We start from the raw sequence: 18,095 nt of genomic DNA on the forward strand, positions 1-18,095 counted from the left end.
ATCCAAGACTAGTGATGAAACTAGGAAGTTATTTCGGATTTCTCCATTGTTGATGTTTTTGTTTTTCTGAATAATATTAGAATTAAAATGATAACTGAAATAAAAAAAAGCAAGGAAGAACTAAAATTGAAAACTCAGTGCTCAAAGAAGAAAATGGAGAGTAGACCCCTTTTCCCAAGGCATTTCATACCCTTTTATAAGCAACCCCAAAGAGAATAGATTAGGTTTTGATTTGCCAATCAGTCCCTCCCTATTTTCAGTTTGGTCCCTCTAGTTTTTTCTTGCTAAACAAGTAACTGCACTACAATTATTAAAATCTACACTTGTACCCCATTCTAGAAGGCCCTAAGGTATTCCTCTACCCATACAATGCCTATACTGCCCTTCCCTATACCTTGATATTACTATTCCTATCAGAACTACCCTTTTCCATACCCAGATTACCCCTGAAAGCCTTTCAAAATCACTGAACCTACCCTTATCCTTAACAGCTATACCCAATACCCTAGCCCAATCTGAAACTAACTGAAATTAATTAACTAGCATTCAGAAACTAACTAATTAGACTAACCAAAACCAATTCTGTTCAATTATACCAACTCAAACAGGCTAAACAAAATTAAACTGAGCTTAAGCTACCATGATTAATATTAAGTGAACTTTAAACTAATTCTTAAACCATGAACTTACAATCATTCAACCAAATATCAAGCTCAGAATCAACAGTAATTAACAGAACTTAAGCTAATACACTTAAACCATAAAATTAACAGAACAATTAACGAAACAAAACCGTAAAGAATACTTCAAACATGCGAGTAAAAAGAAGCAGTAAAAAAACTCACAGAGGCAATAGGGACTCCGGCCAGTCAGAAATATCTGAATCCGTTCAGATTTTTGACGCGTAACATCCCTAACCATGTGTTCTTACAAGAGAACACATGGTTAAGGATACTACGGTTCGAAATCAAAAGGATTTGGTTTTAGGGTTTGGCCAGAAATTCTTAGATCTAAGATTCGGGCCGTTTCATGGTGATTTGAAAGAAAACAACCACAGATTAGTATTGAGGAAGGGCTGGGGGTTGTGGGGTGTGATTTTGGACTGACTTGGAGGAACTTGTCACTTGGCCGGAAAACTTCAAACCAAGATTCGAAGAGTTCTGGCCTTATTCGAGGTAAACCAGTGGGTGCAATGGAAAGAGGAGGGTGAGGGGGATCTGTGGTGTTAATCTCAGGGTGAACGGTGTAGTTTGTGTTCACCGCCGGCGAGGGATTTAGGGGCGACGCGGATTAGGGTTTGAGGAGAAGGGGTGGGGTGAGGAAGATGAGGCAAATGGGGGTAGGGGGGAAAGGTTCGGACACTTAAATACTAAGAACCTCGTTAGTTCCGGACCGTTGGATTAATGAGATCCAACGGTCCTGATCCAGGGACCCCGAAACGACGCCGTTTCGTCTAGAAGGGGGGGGGGGGGGCAGACCGGGTAGGGACTTGGGCTGGACTGAATTGAGATGTTTGAGGCGTTTGGGCCTGAAATGTTTTAATGCATTTGGCCCAAATTTTGGGTCTTAAATAAGACCACTTTTATACTCTTATTTTCTTTTTTTATTTTCTTTTCTTACTTTTACAATTTTTATAATAATTTTTATAATTTTTATAATTTTTATAAAGATGTAAAACTTAACATGAAATCCTGATTGTTTTAAAACAAAGACTAATTAATTCCTAAAATTATTCAAAAACTATTTTGTGACAAATTCTCAATAAAATCATTAAGAATGCAAAAGTGAACTATTTTTTGTGATTTTTCATGTTTTGTTCTAAACAAATTAATCCTTAATTGATACTAAAAATATAAAACTAAAACCTAAATGCAAAAATGCATATTTTTGTATTTTATAAAAAATGAACACGCACAAATAAAATGCAACAATTGTTAGAAAATGACGCCAAAATGCACAAAAATTGTAAAAATAAAGAAAAATTATTTTGTTTGGGATTTTGGGAATTATTCATACATAGGGCAAAAATCACGTGCTCACATGTGCATCCTTTTATTTCTTCCTTTATGCGTAGAGATCCTCTGTAGGCTTTGCAATTGTATGTAAGGACCTTTCGATGGCTGTTGTACATGGATTTTTATGAATATGAATATACTTTGTTGACTTCTGCTTTCGATTCTTGCCTTATTTTTGTATGCTCTCGTTCCCTTTGAGGCCTTTTGGATGTCTTTCTTTATTATTGACCACTGATATCTGACTCTGGAGTGAGCAATCTTTCCGATCCTATGTTGATCGACATGGCTCTTTTCCGAGCCCATCGTCGTACCTCGGTCCAAGCCTGAATTGATCTGATAGGCTCTGGCTGTCGGTCCCTCCGAGTTATAAGGAGATAATATGATGAGTTTTGGAGCTTTTTGAGAATGTTATCCTAAATGGAGGTCAGCTTTGGGTACCTGGGGGTCCCTTTTGATCTTGATGCAGATAGCTTTTTGAAGCGTATAGGATAGACTTTTATTGAGGAGTTGCCTGTAGTCAGGCGCTGCCTCGAGCCTTCGGGGAGCTTTCATGGTCAGAGCTTCTCGTGCTCATTCCTCTTTTTAGAAAAGGGAACCATGAGACCAGGTACTGCCTTGAGTCGAGTTATGACATTGAAATTCCCGAAGTCCGACTTCTTTTTGGCGGGGGTCCCCGAGGTAGAATGCTGCCTCGAAATTGGAGATAATACGACCGACTCCTTGATTCTTGGCTTCTCGTCGAAGGATGCTTCCAGGATCGGGTATCACCCCATCGATCTGTATCGAGGCTGTTGGCTTCCCGGGGCTCACTCTGGGTAGGCGAGTCGTTGCTGCTTCTTGCATATATTTGGGGCGGCTTCATCTTCTTCAAAAGACCTCACTATTTTAGATTGTTGTCCTTCCACTTTGGCATAGGGTTCCTCATTTCTTCAGGCGCAAAAAGTGTTGGCGCACGTCCTTGCTTTGATCTGTTAGTTTTACCATAGTCATGGCAACCCCTTCGGGCCGGCCCGGCAGGGAGTGGGGAGTGTTGCTCCCGGTGCTTAGGAACCGCGGGAGTTTACTCTGAAGACTGTGTCTTTGTTAAGAGATGGACATCTGGAGATGGCAATGAGATACTATGGATGGAGCGAGGGGATAACGCTGCAGGTGCTTTCCCCGAATGAGAGTATTACGGACTCTGATGATGGATTCTTGAGCGTATACCTATATCCTTTTCGCATTTGGCCCCTTTGATAGTGTCGTGCTTGATTTTTGCTTGGAGTATCGGGTTACTTTGGCACAGATACACCCATTTATTTGGCGAGTGGTGTTGATGATGAGGTTCTTTGCGGAGAAGGCTAGGCATGAATTCATGCTTAACCACTTCATCAGGATATACCGGCCCTTTCATCACCAAGGCCTACTAACCCTGAGGTGCCGTTCGTCTATGCCCTTTGTTGTTGATGACGAAGAAGACAGGGATCGAGAGTGGGCCAGTTGGTTTGTCCGGGTTCGAACGACTGACATTATCCCTGTGGAGCTTTTGCCATTTCCCAAGGGATGGAATTATGCATGTGAGTGGAGCGTCTGGTGCTTTTTTAGATTTTGCCTATAGCGAAAATTAGTTGAGTAATCATGTTTTTTCCCTTTTCGCGAAAACTTTATGGATGTCGGGCGAAGTTCTTGACCTGCCCGGCTGGGTCTAGAGGCTGGTGACCCATTCGACCTACGATGAGCGTCGGTGGTGAGCTATATTCCATATTAGATGGGGAGCGAAATACCAAGGTATGCGTGCATGCTGCCTTTTCCTTGGCCTTCGTATATTTGAGGTAATATTTCCCTCCTTTCTTTTGTACTGGCTTTGCCGTTTGCAAGTATCTGGTGGTTCTTCGGGATAAGGCAATGCTCTTGCGAAGGGGAGAAGGAGGCGTTGGCCTCCGAGTTGAGGGACGACAGCGATGAATGGGGTTGGCACCCACTGTCTAACAGAGCTTTTAGTGGCGCTGAACGGGCCCGCGTCTTCGAGGAGAGGGCATCATCTAAGCCTGCTGTTCCCGGAGTATCTAATTCTCAGATGGCGGTTCCTCCGAGTGAATATGCTTCGCCCGAGGTTGGTTCTCCTGGAGCCGAAGAGGCAGGATCAACAGGAGTGTTCTCTGACTTCGAGGAAGTCCGCCAGCTTCACATCGTAGTGAGTTTAGGCATAGTTTTTCTGTATTGCGCGTCCTCCTATCTTCATCGAGTATTCATTTTGCAGGCTTGTGATGGGCTCAGGTCTGAGCTGCTTCATCATGGAGCCAAGCTTCGGAAGGTTCTGGACGAGGGCAAACCCCTTAGGCTCCTTAGCAAGGAGAATGAGGTTGAGTTGCTGCATTGGCGATATGAGGCATACCGGAGCTCGAATTACGAGAGCTATTTGATGGAGCAGGTAACCTTTTTTAGTAGCTTCTTGTTGACATTAAGGTTAACCCCTTTTTGTTATACTATCTGTAGAAAAAGATAGAGGCCTTGGAGTACCTTAAAGGCGACATCGACCGCGTCGGAAATGCTTGCGGTGAGCTAAGGGCTCAGGTGCAAGCTCAAGCTTTAGAGGAGATAGGCGCTTTGACCAAGGTCCATGCCTTCGAATCCCAACTCCACTTGGCTCGTGAAAATGTCAAAGTTCAAGCGGATATGGTCGGGAGACTTGAATCTGATCTCTCGAAGATCAGGGCTGAGATAATCGATGCCCGGGTTGAAGCGCCATTAAGCCGAACCAAGGTTGATTAGGAGATGGTGATTCGTATGAAGGACGCTGCTGATGCCCAAGCCAAGATGAAGCGAGCCCTCGACCGGGAGAAGAGGATCGAGGAATATGTTTGTTGCAGATTCGGAAGAGAGGTACTCGAGGAGATCGGTGCAAGGGGCTTCGTTCTCTCGGAGGAATTGTCTCGAGCAAGGGTGGACGAGCGTGATGCTCGGTCCCTTCTTGCTGACATCACGGAGAGCGAATTTAGCAAGATATAGCCATTTGGAGCGGAGTGTCGATTTCTCCGTTTTTCCGCTTTGTATTTGATACTTGTGGAGCATGTTTGTAGATGGAGAGTGCACCTTTTTTTGCGTATGTAAGATAAGAGGAAACTTTAAGCTTTATCTCTTTTGCATCTCTTTCTGTATTTCTTTTGACCAGGCGGGCTGGTTTCGGTGTTTGGCATGAACCTCGTAGGTCTGGAACTTATCAGGGAGGTCCTACGACTTTTAAGTACGATCCTTGACGTGAGCAGGCATTGGGGCCTCTGTGTTTTGCCCAATTTTTTGGGCTTAGTCTCCGAGTCAGTCCTTGACTCGAGCTTGCCTGACCTCCAATCTTTTGTGCTTATGCGGTCAGATAGTGATTGTTCTTATTTCTTGCCCTTAGGCATTTGCCGTTTCAACTATTTTGGGTCTAGTCTCCGAGTTGCATTGCGATTCAAGATTTAATTGAACCTCAAGTTCTTTCCTTCCTGCATGGGCGGACGATGATGGCCTTTTGTGCTTCGGGTCGAAGTGACCTTACAGGCGTGTGGCCCGGAGGCTCACTCGGCTGGCGATAGTTGTATTTATGCTGTGCACTTAGGCATATTGCAGTTTAACTATTTCGGGTCCAGTCTTCAAGTAGCATTGCGTCTCGAGCTTTAATTGACCCTTAAGTACTTTCGACTTTCAGACCGGCGATAGTGCCTCTTACGCTTGAGACCTTTTAATATGTGGCTCGAAGGCTTGCATGGTTAACTATTTTGGATCCGGTCTCCGAATCAAGTTACGATTCGAGCTCATTTTAATCTTCAAGTTGTCCATTTTCAAGTTGGAGACAATGGCTATTACGGTATTTGGTCGTAGAGACCTTTTAGTGTGCGGCCTAGAGGCTCGTTTGGCTGGTAACAATGGCTCTTATGCTGTTTTGCACGTGGGCTTTTTGTAGGCTTTGTTTTCCGCTCGCTAAGGTCTTTCGAAATAATTTTTCCTGACCCGTCATCTGTTCTGGAAGAACCTCGATTTCAAATCGTTATCGGCGATGTTTTAGCACCTCGGAAGGTTCATAGCTCGTAGGCTGAGTAGGTCGAAGCCTTGTGATTTGGAGCTGACATGGTCGAAACTCGTTTTTCCCTGTTGAGGGAAGCCTATTTTAACTGGTTCTTTCCGAAGTATATTCAAAGTAGTGGCCTACGATTTTTGTTTAGTGACAGTCGGACGTTCCCGAGTCGCGTTAATTTGGTTGTATCAGCCGTTTTGACCGTAGTCATGTATGTTTGGCCGGAGCCATTTTTGATCTCGAGTAATAGTTTAGGCATCTATACCTAGGGTATGCCCTTTCGAGATTCTTACAAATGCGACGTATAGCCTAAACTTCGAGATTTTCATGCCTGTTGAGGTCTTACAGTTTGTCATGCCTGTTGAGGTCTTACAGTTTTTGTTGTAGTGTAGAATAGATCTGGTGACGCCGAGTCTGCACGCTAGGGGTCTTACAGTTTTGGGTTTTCCAGTGCATGGCGATTGGCGACAGTCTCCGAGTTATTGAGTTTGCTTGGGCTTGAAAGCCGATGTTTGTGAGCTTGGAGCTACCTTGCTGGGGCTTCATGAGCTCGGAGTTCCGACCCTGGTATCGTGCGGGTATCAAATTATTGACGCTAAGTCCTCGAGCATTTGGGGATGCATTCGGTGGAAGGGTTCCTGCCGAGAATAGACTGCAATTTCCTTATTTGGAGAATAAGATGCTGAAAAGATATCCTTTTATTGCTTGGCGTAAACTCTCATTGTTTCATTTTCGTGAGCTCGGCTCGCGTGGGCGTGGCTCCTCGGACCATTCTATCTGGTACATAATTCACTATTGAAACTTAATATGGCATTTCCCGATCCTTTTGAGGGGATGGTGCCCTTAAAAGAACATCATTGCTCGTCATTTGTCTTCAGGAGAAAGCCTGTGATCTTGTTGGATCATCCTCTGGGAGTATGTTGCTCCGCTAATAATCTTGCTGGCGAGACCCTCTTTAGGGCGGAAGTCCGATTGAGGAAAAAATGCAGTAGGCCCTATTAAGGCTTTGGGATCTTTGGGTGGAGTTAGAACCTCCGAATGTCCCGAACGGTTGTCTGCATATAGGTTAGTGAACAAATAACATAGGAGTGAAGCAGTTCTTCCTCACCGCGGGATGTGTAGGCAACATTTCGGGATTTGGTACATTCCTGCCCTCTCGAGGTGTGAGCCCTAATGCAGCCCTCCGCTATGTTTAATCAGGCTTTGCCGAAGATGTGATTGGTTTAACCTTTGATCCTTCCTAGGGTGGAGGCATTGATGTCAGTGATGCGCCATATGGTGGGGAATTTCCCCTCGTCGTGTATTGCTCCCTGTCGACTTATTGTAATTCCACCCTTTATGTGGGATTTCATCCTTTTGGCAAAATGGGGCCGACGCTGTCTCCCAGCGGTGTGCCCATGGCCATCTGACTAAGATGTTTGTATCTTGCACCTTCTTTGATGGTACAAAGCCCGGCGTCCTAGCTCGAGCTTAGACGGGCTATATCGAGAGAACGGACTTCCTACTTGTTGTGGTGATCGTCGTTTGGAATCCATCAAAGATTCGGGGTACGGGAGCGATTTGGTTGATTGGTCCGAAAAGCCCCATTGACTTTGGTCCGACATCGTTGGTAGGCTTGATCAAACCACCTGTATTCATGAACACATGTTTTATTTGGAATAGATCAAACAAAGGAGAGGGTTACCAATGCGTCAGTGTGAGGCCGAGGTGAAGTCTCGGTGTCCTTTTTTCTTGATGTAAGGGTGTCCTCTGGAGTATATCCCTAGACCCGTTCTTTCCTAGCAATGAACATTTTTACTTTCCATTTTATGAGTCCTTGGAGGGAGTCGTCGTTCCTCTACTATCGTGGTAATATACCGTGACTTATTTGCTTCCTTCTTCCTGGTTGCCTTCCTCGCTTGGGGATAAATTCGAGCTTGATCACTCTGTAGTACTCGGTGGCAATTTTTATTGAGTAGGACGGTCGTTGTTCTCTTGATCTGATGGCCATTTTTGACCCTATGGCCGCGCGCGCCCTGCGGTTCCCGCGCCAGGCTATGGTTCCTTTGAAGGGGTCTTGGTCGAGTAGTCCTGAGTCGCTCGGTGTCACTGGTTTCTCTTATGGTGATCACGATGTTTGGTATAGCAATGCTGAAATCATATTCTGCTAGGCGGGGTGCCCCTACCGGCCATGCCTCATCGAACCTGATTCTATTGAAGATTCCTCGAGGATGTTGCCCTCAAGCTATTTCCCGATCGTTGCGAGGTAGGTTGCATCTTGTGGCGTTCCTCTCATCCGCGACGCATGGGTGGTATCTCCACCTGTTTGGCATTTATCTCTTTGTCGGGAGCCTACTTGGGTACACCGAGCCCGAGGAGGCTTTTGGATGGTCGTCCACGGCCCTGATTCGTGGCTGGTACCGGTTACGGGCACCCGACCAGATCTTGGTTGGGTATCTGATCAAGATTCGTTTGAAATGTCTTGAAGTCATCGAGCATGGTTCGATTAGGATTCGGGCGAAGGCCTGTGTCTCTGCGGAGGAATCTGCTAGTACGGTAAGCGAGTTTGTGAGGTCAGGCACTAGGCTATGGCGCCACATCATAGTTCCTTTTGAGAGTGTTTCCCTGAACTTCTTCAACGAGATGGGCTCGAACTCATCATCTTGAAGGTTGTTGCCTTTTCCCGCGCACATGTAAGCGGTGGTGCACTTGTTGGGATCCGAGGTCCTATCGTACTTAAGGAATTTCGGCGTTTCGGATTACCGTGAAACGGGTTCTGGGACCGCTTCCTCTGGGGACCACTGTTGTATGTAACTTCCACGAACCTGACTTGATCCTCTTGGAGAGATCCCCAAGCATCTTCGCTATGGTAGGGCCTGTTATCGATCCGTTGTTGCTTGATCTCTAGGGTACTCGTTCGACGAGGGGAGCTGTTTCTGGTGCCGCTGTGCTGGGAGTCTTCGAGTGGCTTTGCAACTGAGCAATGGCCCATTGTTGTGCCTGCAACATTTCAAAAATAATATGAAGGCTAACTTCCTGTTCTTCCCGGGCTGGGGTTTTTTAAGCCTCCTGTCGGTCGCTACGTCGTATGCTCCTGTCGATGTAAGACGTTTCGTCGACTTGTTGTGCATCCTTCGAATCTGCCTCCGCTAGAATCGGTACAGGCGCATTATCTGGATTCTGTAGTGGTGCTCCAGCGGCCGGGACAGCCACGCCATTTTCCCCGTGGTTTTCGAAGTTGTCGTTCTTGACTCTGTTTACCGAGCCAGACATTTTGACCTAAAATCAAAGGATCTTGGACAAGAAAAAGTGTGAAAGATAATGTGTGTTTGTGTAATGGAACTAGCAACAAAATAATCACTATTATTTTTAGCCCCCCAGTGGACGCCAAACTGTTTACCGTAAAAATGGTAACAACAATTAAATTTGTAAATGGGATTCTAAAAATACGTGATCTGTTCTCGAGCTAGTTGTTGGAGTGGTTGATGCTAAGAATGTGAAGTTTAACGATGAAATGCAAGTTAAAACGGGCAGTAAACAAATCGAGAGGCCTGTTACCCAGATGCATGACTAGTCGATGGGGGACCTCAGGGTCTAAGTTCGTGTCGAGCTCGAGCTATCGGGGACGATCGGGAATGGGATAACAAGCAAGATATGATTAAATAAAGCTCTTTATGGCCAATACCGAGCTATATGATGAAGAACAAGTAAGAGAACGATGAATATTAAAGCGGCCTCGGGCCAGTGAGAACAAGCAAATTAGAAAGAAAAGAAAGAGAGAGAGAGAGAGAGAGAGAGAGAGAGATATTATTGATCTTGTGGAGAAATGGAGCAACATCAGCCTGCTATAAGGTAGTGCGAGTTCCCTTTATATAGTAGCGGAGCCCGGCTACTAGTACATAGGCATTAACTATAAAGTATGGAGATGGGACGGCTTGACGCGATGCCTCACCATAGGCTATGGATAGGCCGGCCCTATCAGACTCGTGTGCCTTGGGAGCTTCCCCCTCTGTCCTGGCTTTGATCTCCGTCTTCCCTGAGTCGGGCCTCGATGAGCCCTGAAGGAGGGGATTCGGTCGTGGCTCCACGCCCTCAGGGTCTCGAGGCATTCTTCCGGAATGTCTTGATAGCGAGAAATTAAGTCTTCTGATTTTTGCCGCACATAGGACTGAAACATTGATTTCTCACTTGGTCCGTAGAAGTTTAGTTTGTCCTCTGGCCCAATATCTGTGCTTTCCACTTTCCCTTTCTTGCATGCAGGCTTTTCGGGGGTTTGCTCCATGGGCCTCTTTCTTGCCTTTTTCTGGCTAATAGGTAAATCCTACAATGAATCAATGTTTTCATTATTGGTTTTGAGGAAGTTAGAGTCGAGGGATGATTCTAAGTCTGCGGTTTCTTTGAGGTTGTAGATTTTTTGAAATCGTCTGCTTCATCTGGTTGCAGTGAAAGATGAGAAGTTTCTTTTTGCCATGGTAGGGTAATTTTGTGGGAAAAGATGAAGAATAAGAGGGAGAAGGGGCTACTTATCTAGGTGTTTGTAAGGTTGAAGGGTTGGATCAGTTAAGGGAAAAGCAAGGTTCAGAAGGAAGTGACACTTCTTAGGAGTTGCTTCGACGGTATTGATGGAAGTGTAATAATTAAACTCACATCAAAATTAATACGCTTCATCAATTTAGCAAACTTAAGTAAGGAAATAAAATATTTTATACAGATACGAAAGATTTTTTTTTACAAAATAGGCATAATACCAATCTTTTTATGCAGTAAATAAAGTCTTTCTTCTAAAAAAGGTTTTTTAAAAATATCAACAAGTTGAGACTCAGTACTAATGAATTCTAATACGATATCACCTTTTGCAACATGATCGCGGATAAAATGATGCTTGATTTCTATATGCTTTGCCCTAGAGAGATGCACAGAATATTTTGACAAACATATAGAACTAGTATTATCACAGAATATAGGATTAGAGGTAAGAGATAAATCATAATCGAGAAGCTGATGTATGATCTAAAGAACTTGTGTACAACAACTTCCAACGGCTAAATATTCTACTTAGTAGTTGACAAAGCAACACAATTTTGTTTCTCGCTATGCTAGGAAATTAGTGCATTTCCCAACAGTTGGCATGTGCCACTAGTACTTTTCCTGTAAATATTATCACCTGCAATATCTGCATCTGAAAAACCCTTTTAACACAACATTGTTAGAGTGAGCATACCATAACCCTAATTCAGATGTCCCAATAAGATATCTAATGATGCGTTTGTGCACGGTGAAATCAGAGGACCAATTTCTCATTGACAAATCACTTCAGTAGGTCGCCTCGGAGGCTCGGGACCTTGAGCCAGTTATTTCCCTCAAGATCTGTCGATACCCAACCGAGGATCCCGACGAATATAGGAAGCCTTCAAAGAGTGTATCGGGAGTCGATTAAGTCTACCTGGGCAGCCTAACATTAGTCTACGGATACGTCATGAAGCTAGTAATTTGTCCCATACTGTTTCCTTTATCACTCAACGTATCTTGTAGTAAGTTTGGAGTCCCCCTCTTATAAAAGGGGAGTCATTAATACTCTGTAAAAAAGAGCTCCAACTATTCTACAGAATATCAATAATATCTCTCTCTTTTCTCTCTAACTCATCTGCCTGAGGCTACTCTTAGCATCTACTGCTTTCATACTTGTTCTTCATTTATTGCTTGGTATTGGCCGTAAAGAGCATTCTTTAATTATATTTTAACTGTTATCCCTTCCCCGGTTACCCCCGATAGCTCGAACTAGAGCTGGATATTGACCCCGAGGCCCTTCATCGATTAGTCCGAAGACCGGGCAGCAAGCCCCTCGGTTTGATTACTGCCCCGTTTTAACTTGCATCTCATCGTTAAACTTCATACTCCCAACATCAACTACTCTAACAACTAGAATAAAAATAGATCACGTATTTTTAGAGTCCCATTTACAAATTTAATTATTGTTACCATTTTCATGGTAAACAGCATTTAACTGCAGTAAGATGTGATTCTTTTGGAGCCGACTGGAACCTTATACATTTACAAACACTAAACATTATATCTGGTCGACTAGCAGTGAGATATAATAAAGAGCCAATCATTCCTCTATACATCATTTCATCCACACTTTTTCCATTATTATCTTCTTCAATCGTAGTTGTAGGACTCATTGAAGTTCTAATGGACTTTGCATTATCCATGCCAAACTTCTTTATAAGTTCCTTGGTGTACTTGATTTGGCTGATAAAGATCTCTTTGGGAGACTATTTGATTTGCAGTCCAAGAAAGAAAGTTAGCTCTCCCATCATGCTCATTTTGAATTCTCCTTTCATAGCGTGAGCGAATTCTTCACATTTACAGAGTTGGGCTTCCAAAAATAATATCGTCAACAAAAATTTGAGTAATAAGATTACCTGAATTTGAGTGCTTAATAAACAGGGTTGTGTCGGTATTACCTTGTTTAAAACCTTGATTTAGAAGAAAGGAACTTAATCTTTCATACTAGGCTCGGGGAGCTTGCTTGAGTCCATATAGATCTTTAGACAGCTTGAATACATGATTTGGGAAGTTGTCACTTACAAAGCCAGGAGTTTTCTTCACGTATACTTCTTCAGAGATGTATCCACTTAGAAAGGCACTTTTTACATCCATTTGGAATAGTTTGAATCCTTTTTGAGCAGCAAAAGTAAGTAGTATTCGAATATATTCCAATCTTGCTACAAGTGCAAATGTTTCATCGTAGTCGATTCCCTTTTGTTGAGAGTAACCTTGAGCTACTAGCCATGCTTTATTATGAACCAGTTGACCGGATTCCTTTAACTTATTTCTGAAGACCCATTTAGTTCCTACAATAGAAGCGTTTGATGGTTTTAGAACCAATTTCCACACTTTATTTCTTTCAGATTGATCAAGTTCATCTTTCATTGCTTTGATCTAATAGTCGTCTTTAAGGGCTTCATCTACCTTCTTTGGCTCAACTTGTGATATTAAAGCCATGTGAGAGTTGAACTTCTGAGATCATCTGGTAGTGATAACCTCATGTGGATTTCCAATGATGAATTTGTGAGGATACATTGGTTTACTTTTCTATTCATTTGGAATGTTTGTGATTGGCTTCTTTTCCCCAATGGTTAACTGTTTTGCAGAAGAAGATACCTGAATTTCAATGTGCTCCTCAGTTGACTGATCCTGCTAACTGGTCGACTCATCTTGACTGTCTTTTCCTAAAATAACAGACTTTAGGACAATAGAAATTTCCTCATTTTCAGGAAATTTTTCGTTCCTTGAGCAAGGGTTAGTATCCATAAAAATAACATGAATTGATTCTTCAATGCATAAAGTTATTTTATTGTAAACTTTATATGCTCTACTTGAGGGAGAATATCCAAGAAATATACCTTCGTCGCATTTTAGGATCAAACTTACCCAAATTGTCCTTTCCATTATTGTGGATGAAGCATTTGCATCCAAATGGGTGGAAGTAACTGATGTTGGGTTTCTTACCATTCCATAGCTCATATGGAGTGTTTTAAAAAATGGGTCGACTCAAACATCTGTTAATAATACGACATGTTGTGCTCACAGCTTCTGCCCAGAAGTGGTGGGGTAGACAGTTTTTTGCAATCATGGTTCTTGCCATATCCTGCAAAGTTCTGTTTTTACGTTCTACCACTCTATTATGTTGAGGTGATGTTGGCTAAGAGAAGTTGTGAGAGATTCCTTGACCATTGTAGAAGTTTTCAAATATTCTGCTTTCAAACTTTCCTCCATGGTCACTTCTGATAGTGGAAATATAGTATCATTTTTCACGTTGAACCTTCTAACAGAAACTTCAAAATTCCTTGGAGCTTCATCTTTATGACTTAGAAAAATAACCAAGTGAAACGAGAAAAATCATTTACAATAACAAAAGCATATTTTCTACCACCACTACTAGCAGTTCTAGTTGGACCAAACAAATCCATATGCAAGAGTTGAAAAGGTTTAGTAGTAGAGACAATATTTTTGATTTTGAAAGTTGAACGAGTTTGTTTCCCTAATTGACATGCATCACAAATATGATCTTTTGAAAAATGTAGTTTTGGAAGACCAACAACAAGATTGTGTTTGGAAAGTTTTTGAATAGTATGCATGCTAGCATGGCCAAGCTTTCTATGCCATACCCAGGGATCATCAATTATAGATGCTTGACAAATTTTATTACCAAGACTGTCTACATTACTAATAGTATAGACATTCCTGTCTCTATTACCATAAAGAATAACTTTACCTGATTCATCTTCCATAAACCAACCATGTTTCTTAAAATGAACCTCATAGCCATTGTCACATAGTTGACTGATACTGAGAAGATTTTAACCGGGTTCATCAACCAGGTATACTTCGTCTACATCATATGTTGAGCTGAGAGGAACCTTTCCAACTCCAATTATGTTTTCTTTTGATTTATCTCCAAAGTTAATTGTTCCTCTATCTAGTTTGGTGACAATTTTGAATAATTGTTTGTCACCGGTCATATGTCTGGAACACGCGCTGTAAAGATACCATTTTTCTTTTCGATTCTTCTTGCGATGTTCCTGCAAAAAAATTGTTTTTAGGTCCCCAAGCCTGCTTGGGTCCTGAATGGTTAGATTTCTTAGTATTAGCTTAACTAAAATAGTTAGGTCACCAGACCCATCTCCTGTTATTCTCAAACCTACAATGGTTAGAAGTGTGCCCAAGTTTTCCGCAATAAAAGCAAGAAGGATTATTGGGATTTTCAAAGCTTCTTTCTGCTCTGATTCTATTCCTGCATTGGTTAGTGTTGTGATAATTTTTACCATAATAAGAGCATGTAGTAGGATTTCTAGTTACAATCAAAGATCTATGAGGAGCAATCTAATTTGATTTGACAGAACTATGACTGTTGGATTTTTGCAATCCATTCAGTTGAAGTTGAAGTTCATTAACTTCATCTTGAAGTATATCACGCTCAATTTCACAGACTTCTTACTCCAAAGCCCAGTCTTCTTTTATCTTTTAATTTTTCTGAGTTCATTTAGAACTCTCTTATTATCTGCAAGAGCAATATCAATAAATTCTTGGAGTTCATAATAATTAGGACATGTACGAAGACGTACCTCGCTAGTTCCTTCGTCTTCCATAAGACCAAGTTCACCTGAGTACTCTTCCCCATCTGTTCCATCATTTGCAATGAGCCCAAGTTCGCCTGAGTCCTTGTTGATGTCTTCTTTTATGGACATGAACACATATTTGCAATTTCTTCATGGTCAGATTCTTCTTCATCACTCCAGGCCCCAAAGAACTTTTTCTTTTAAAAGTTCCTGCTGAGTTTCTTTAATTCGAGGCATTCGGCTTGAATGTGTCCATGTTTTCCACATTCATAGCATCTTCCATCATTTTTATCATTATCATTATTCATCCTTCATTTTCTGAAGTTTGCTTTACCTCTCTTGCTATTTCTGTTTTTCCTCATCATCCTTGTTACAACTTTAGAGAGCATGGCTATGTTGCATCATTTTCTCCTCCTTCCTCTTCCTCTTCCTCTTTTGGTTCAACCATAGTCTCTTTGAATGCAACTATTTTCTTCTTTTCTTATTGAATCTGCATGTGCAAGTGAGTTTTCTCAAAGGCAACTAGATCACCTTTAAGTTCATCATAGGACAACTTGTCAAGAACTTGATATTCCAAAGCAATAACTTTGGGTTGCCAAATCGTGGGAAGACTTCTTAAAAATTTTCTGGCATGTTCTCCATTTTTTATTGTTCTACCAAATGACTTTAAATATCCAAGGATTTTGCTAAATCTGGAGAACATTTCCTCCACTGATTCTCCATCCTTCATTTGAAATAATTCATAGTCCCGAACAAGAAGATTGATCCTTTTTTCTTTCACTTTGTTGGTTCCTTCATACGTGACCTCTAATTTATCCCACATTTCCTTAGTAGTTTTACAACTTGATATCTTTTCATATTCTTCTCCACTGATAGCATTATAAAACAGATTTTTTGCTTTGGCATTTACTATTATGACGGTTGATTGTTCATCAATGTAGTCATCTAAGTCAAGTGGATCAGTTGATACTATGACTTGGCCGTTGTCATCTTTCTTTGATGAAATTGGAAGATTTCCCTTTTTAATCATGCACCAAACTTTAATGTCATATGACATAGTGTATGTTTCCATACGTACTTTCTAGTGAGAAAAGTGTTGCCCGTTGAAATATGGAGGTCGTACCTGAGAGGTTCCTTCTTGAAATAGCGTTCCAAAGACTGTGTTTGATCCCATGATATTTTCCTCACTAGATGTTAAGTAAAATTTTTGAGCCTTGCTCAGATACCAATTGAAAGTACAAGAGGGGGGGGGGTGAACTGTAGCCAATTAAAAATCTTGATTGACTAAGTGTAAGTAGTCGACTAGGTTTTACATAGTGAAAAATTTCAGTAGGAATGAACTAAACAAATGGAAAGGTGAAGAAGGCACATCAATTTTTATACGGGTGTAGTACTGGTATGGTACCCACATCCAGTTTCCTTGGGTTACAAGTGTTCTCTTAGATCTTTGATAAGGGATTACAATAGTGATGGTTTTAGTACGTTCACCATCAACAACATTCAGCAACAATGGTTTTTGTAATGTTGACACAACTCTCTTTTTGTGTTCTGACTCTTCTTATCTTTTGTGACACTTGTAGACTCAAGAATACAGTATTTGTACAAAGAACTAGAAAGTCTTAGAAATAGTTTGTGTAGTTGTGTGAGCCATTTTGTTGAGATTGCCAGTCTTCTTATAGGAGAGTTTGAATAGCCATTGCTAATTGATTTTTTTAGTTGAGGCACAAAATCCTCTAAGATATTTGACGCAAGAGGTGCCTACGAATCATGCACTTTATATGGGTTGGATTCGTCTACGTCCTTCCCCTTTTATATCCATATTTCAGGGAGTGATTTGTGGATTTGATTCGGTTGATCAATATTCTAATTCTAAGTTAGTCCTTGAAGTATGGCTTGATATTTTTTAGCAACTGCACTTGATATTTTTCCTTATTGAGAGAGCCTCGATGTCCTTTGAGAAGTTGTAGTATCTGGACTTGATTTTTTTCCTTTTTGATGGTTTTGACTTTCTTTGATTTAGCATTATTCATGTTACTGATTGATCTCATTTCTTTTCTGATGTCCTTACTAGAATGACTTTCCTTGAAGTAGTGCTACTTCCTAATTTCCTGCAACCAAGTAGATACAATTAGATTTGCACTATTGTCATTATTAAAACTTAGATGTAACATTTTTAACTTCACCTTTGGCATCCATTTCCCTGGACAATTCAAGCGATCAGCCAGACTTACACCGGAAGCATATTCTAACAATAAGTTGTAGAGGAGTACACCATCTTCTACCGTAACTTTAACACTGAAAGAGCGAACAATGTGAGGAGAGTCTTCAAAAATGTGGAGAAATTCCATCTCTACTTGAAGCGATTCAGAATGGCTCAACATACAAGACTTTACTACAATCAGTGATGGAATTACACGATGATCAACAATACCAGTACTGGCATTACTGGTATCATCAGTGGAAGCTAATGAAATAATGCCAAACCCTCCTTTCCCCAAAGTCCTGCCTCTCTTCCATATAACTTCTACTTCTTCGTTGGCAATTACTGAACTAGAAGTAGAACTAATACTAGGTCGTTGTTCTACAATTTCTTTCTCAGAATAATTTGTGAATGTCTCTTGTGCTGCTACGCAATGTAGATGTTGATGCATTATAGTTTGGTCATATAATAAAGACTTTGTTTCCTAATTTCCGTTTACCCTATTCAGTATTCATTCCCCTCCGCTTAACTTCCATTTCAAATTCATTTCGTCTCCTTTCTTATTCCAAATTGGATTATTTAAATTATTCTACAAGTAACATTTAATTAATATGCAGTAAGTTTTCTAAAAAAGATGAATTTTCACATCCCAAAAAAGAAAAGAAATTTAAAAAAGATGAAACCCTTTCGACTATTTTTTTTAGTATGATAGAATTGTTTCCTTTTTAGATACGTCTACATAA

The 18,095-nt window shown here is 41.4% G+C and overlaps 1 pseudogene; it reads right to left on the reverse strand.

Moving 5' to 3' along the window:
* Nucleotides 1–17,803, reverse strand: part of LOC138871690 (mitogen-activated protein kinase kinase kinase 20-like) — a 53,693-nt pseudogene extending 35,890 nt beyond the window's left edge.
* Between the last annotated feature and the right edge of the window lie 292 nt (nt 17,804–18,095).

Source organism: Nicotiana sylvestris, chromosome 6 (genome assembly GCF_000393655.2).
Source record: "Nicotiana sylvestris chromosome 6, ASM39365v2, whole genome shotgun sequence".
In the NCBI taxonomy this organism is placed as follows: domain Eukaryota; kingdom Viridiplantae; phylum Streptophyta; class Magnoliopsida; order Solanales; family Solanaceae; genus Nicotiana; species Nicotiana sylvestris.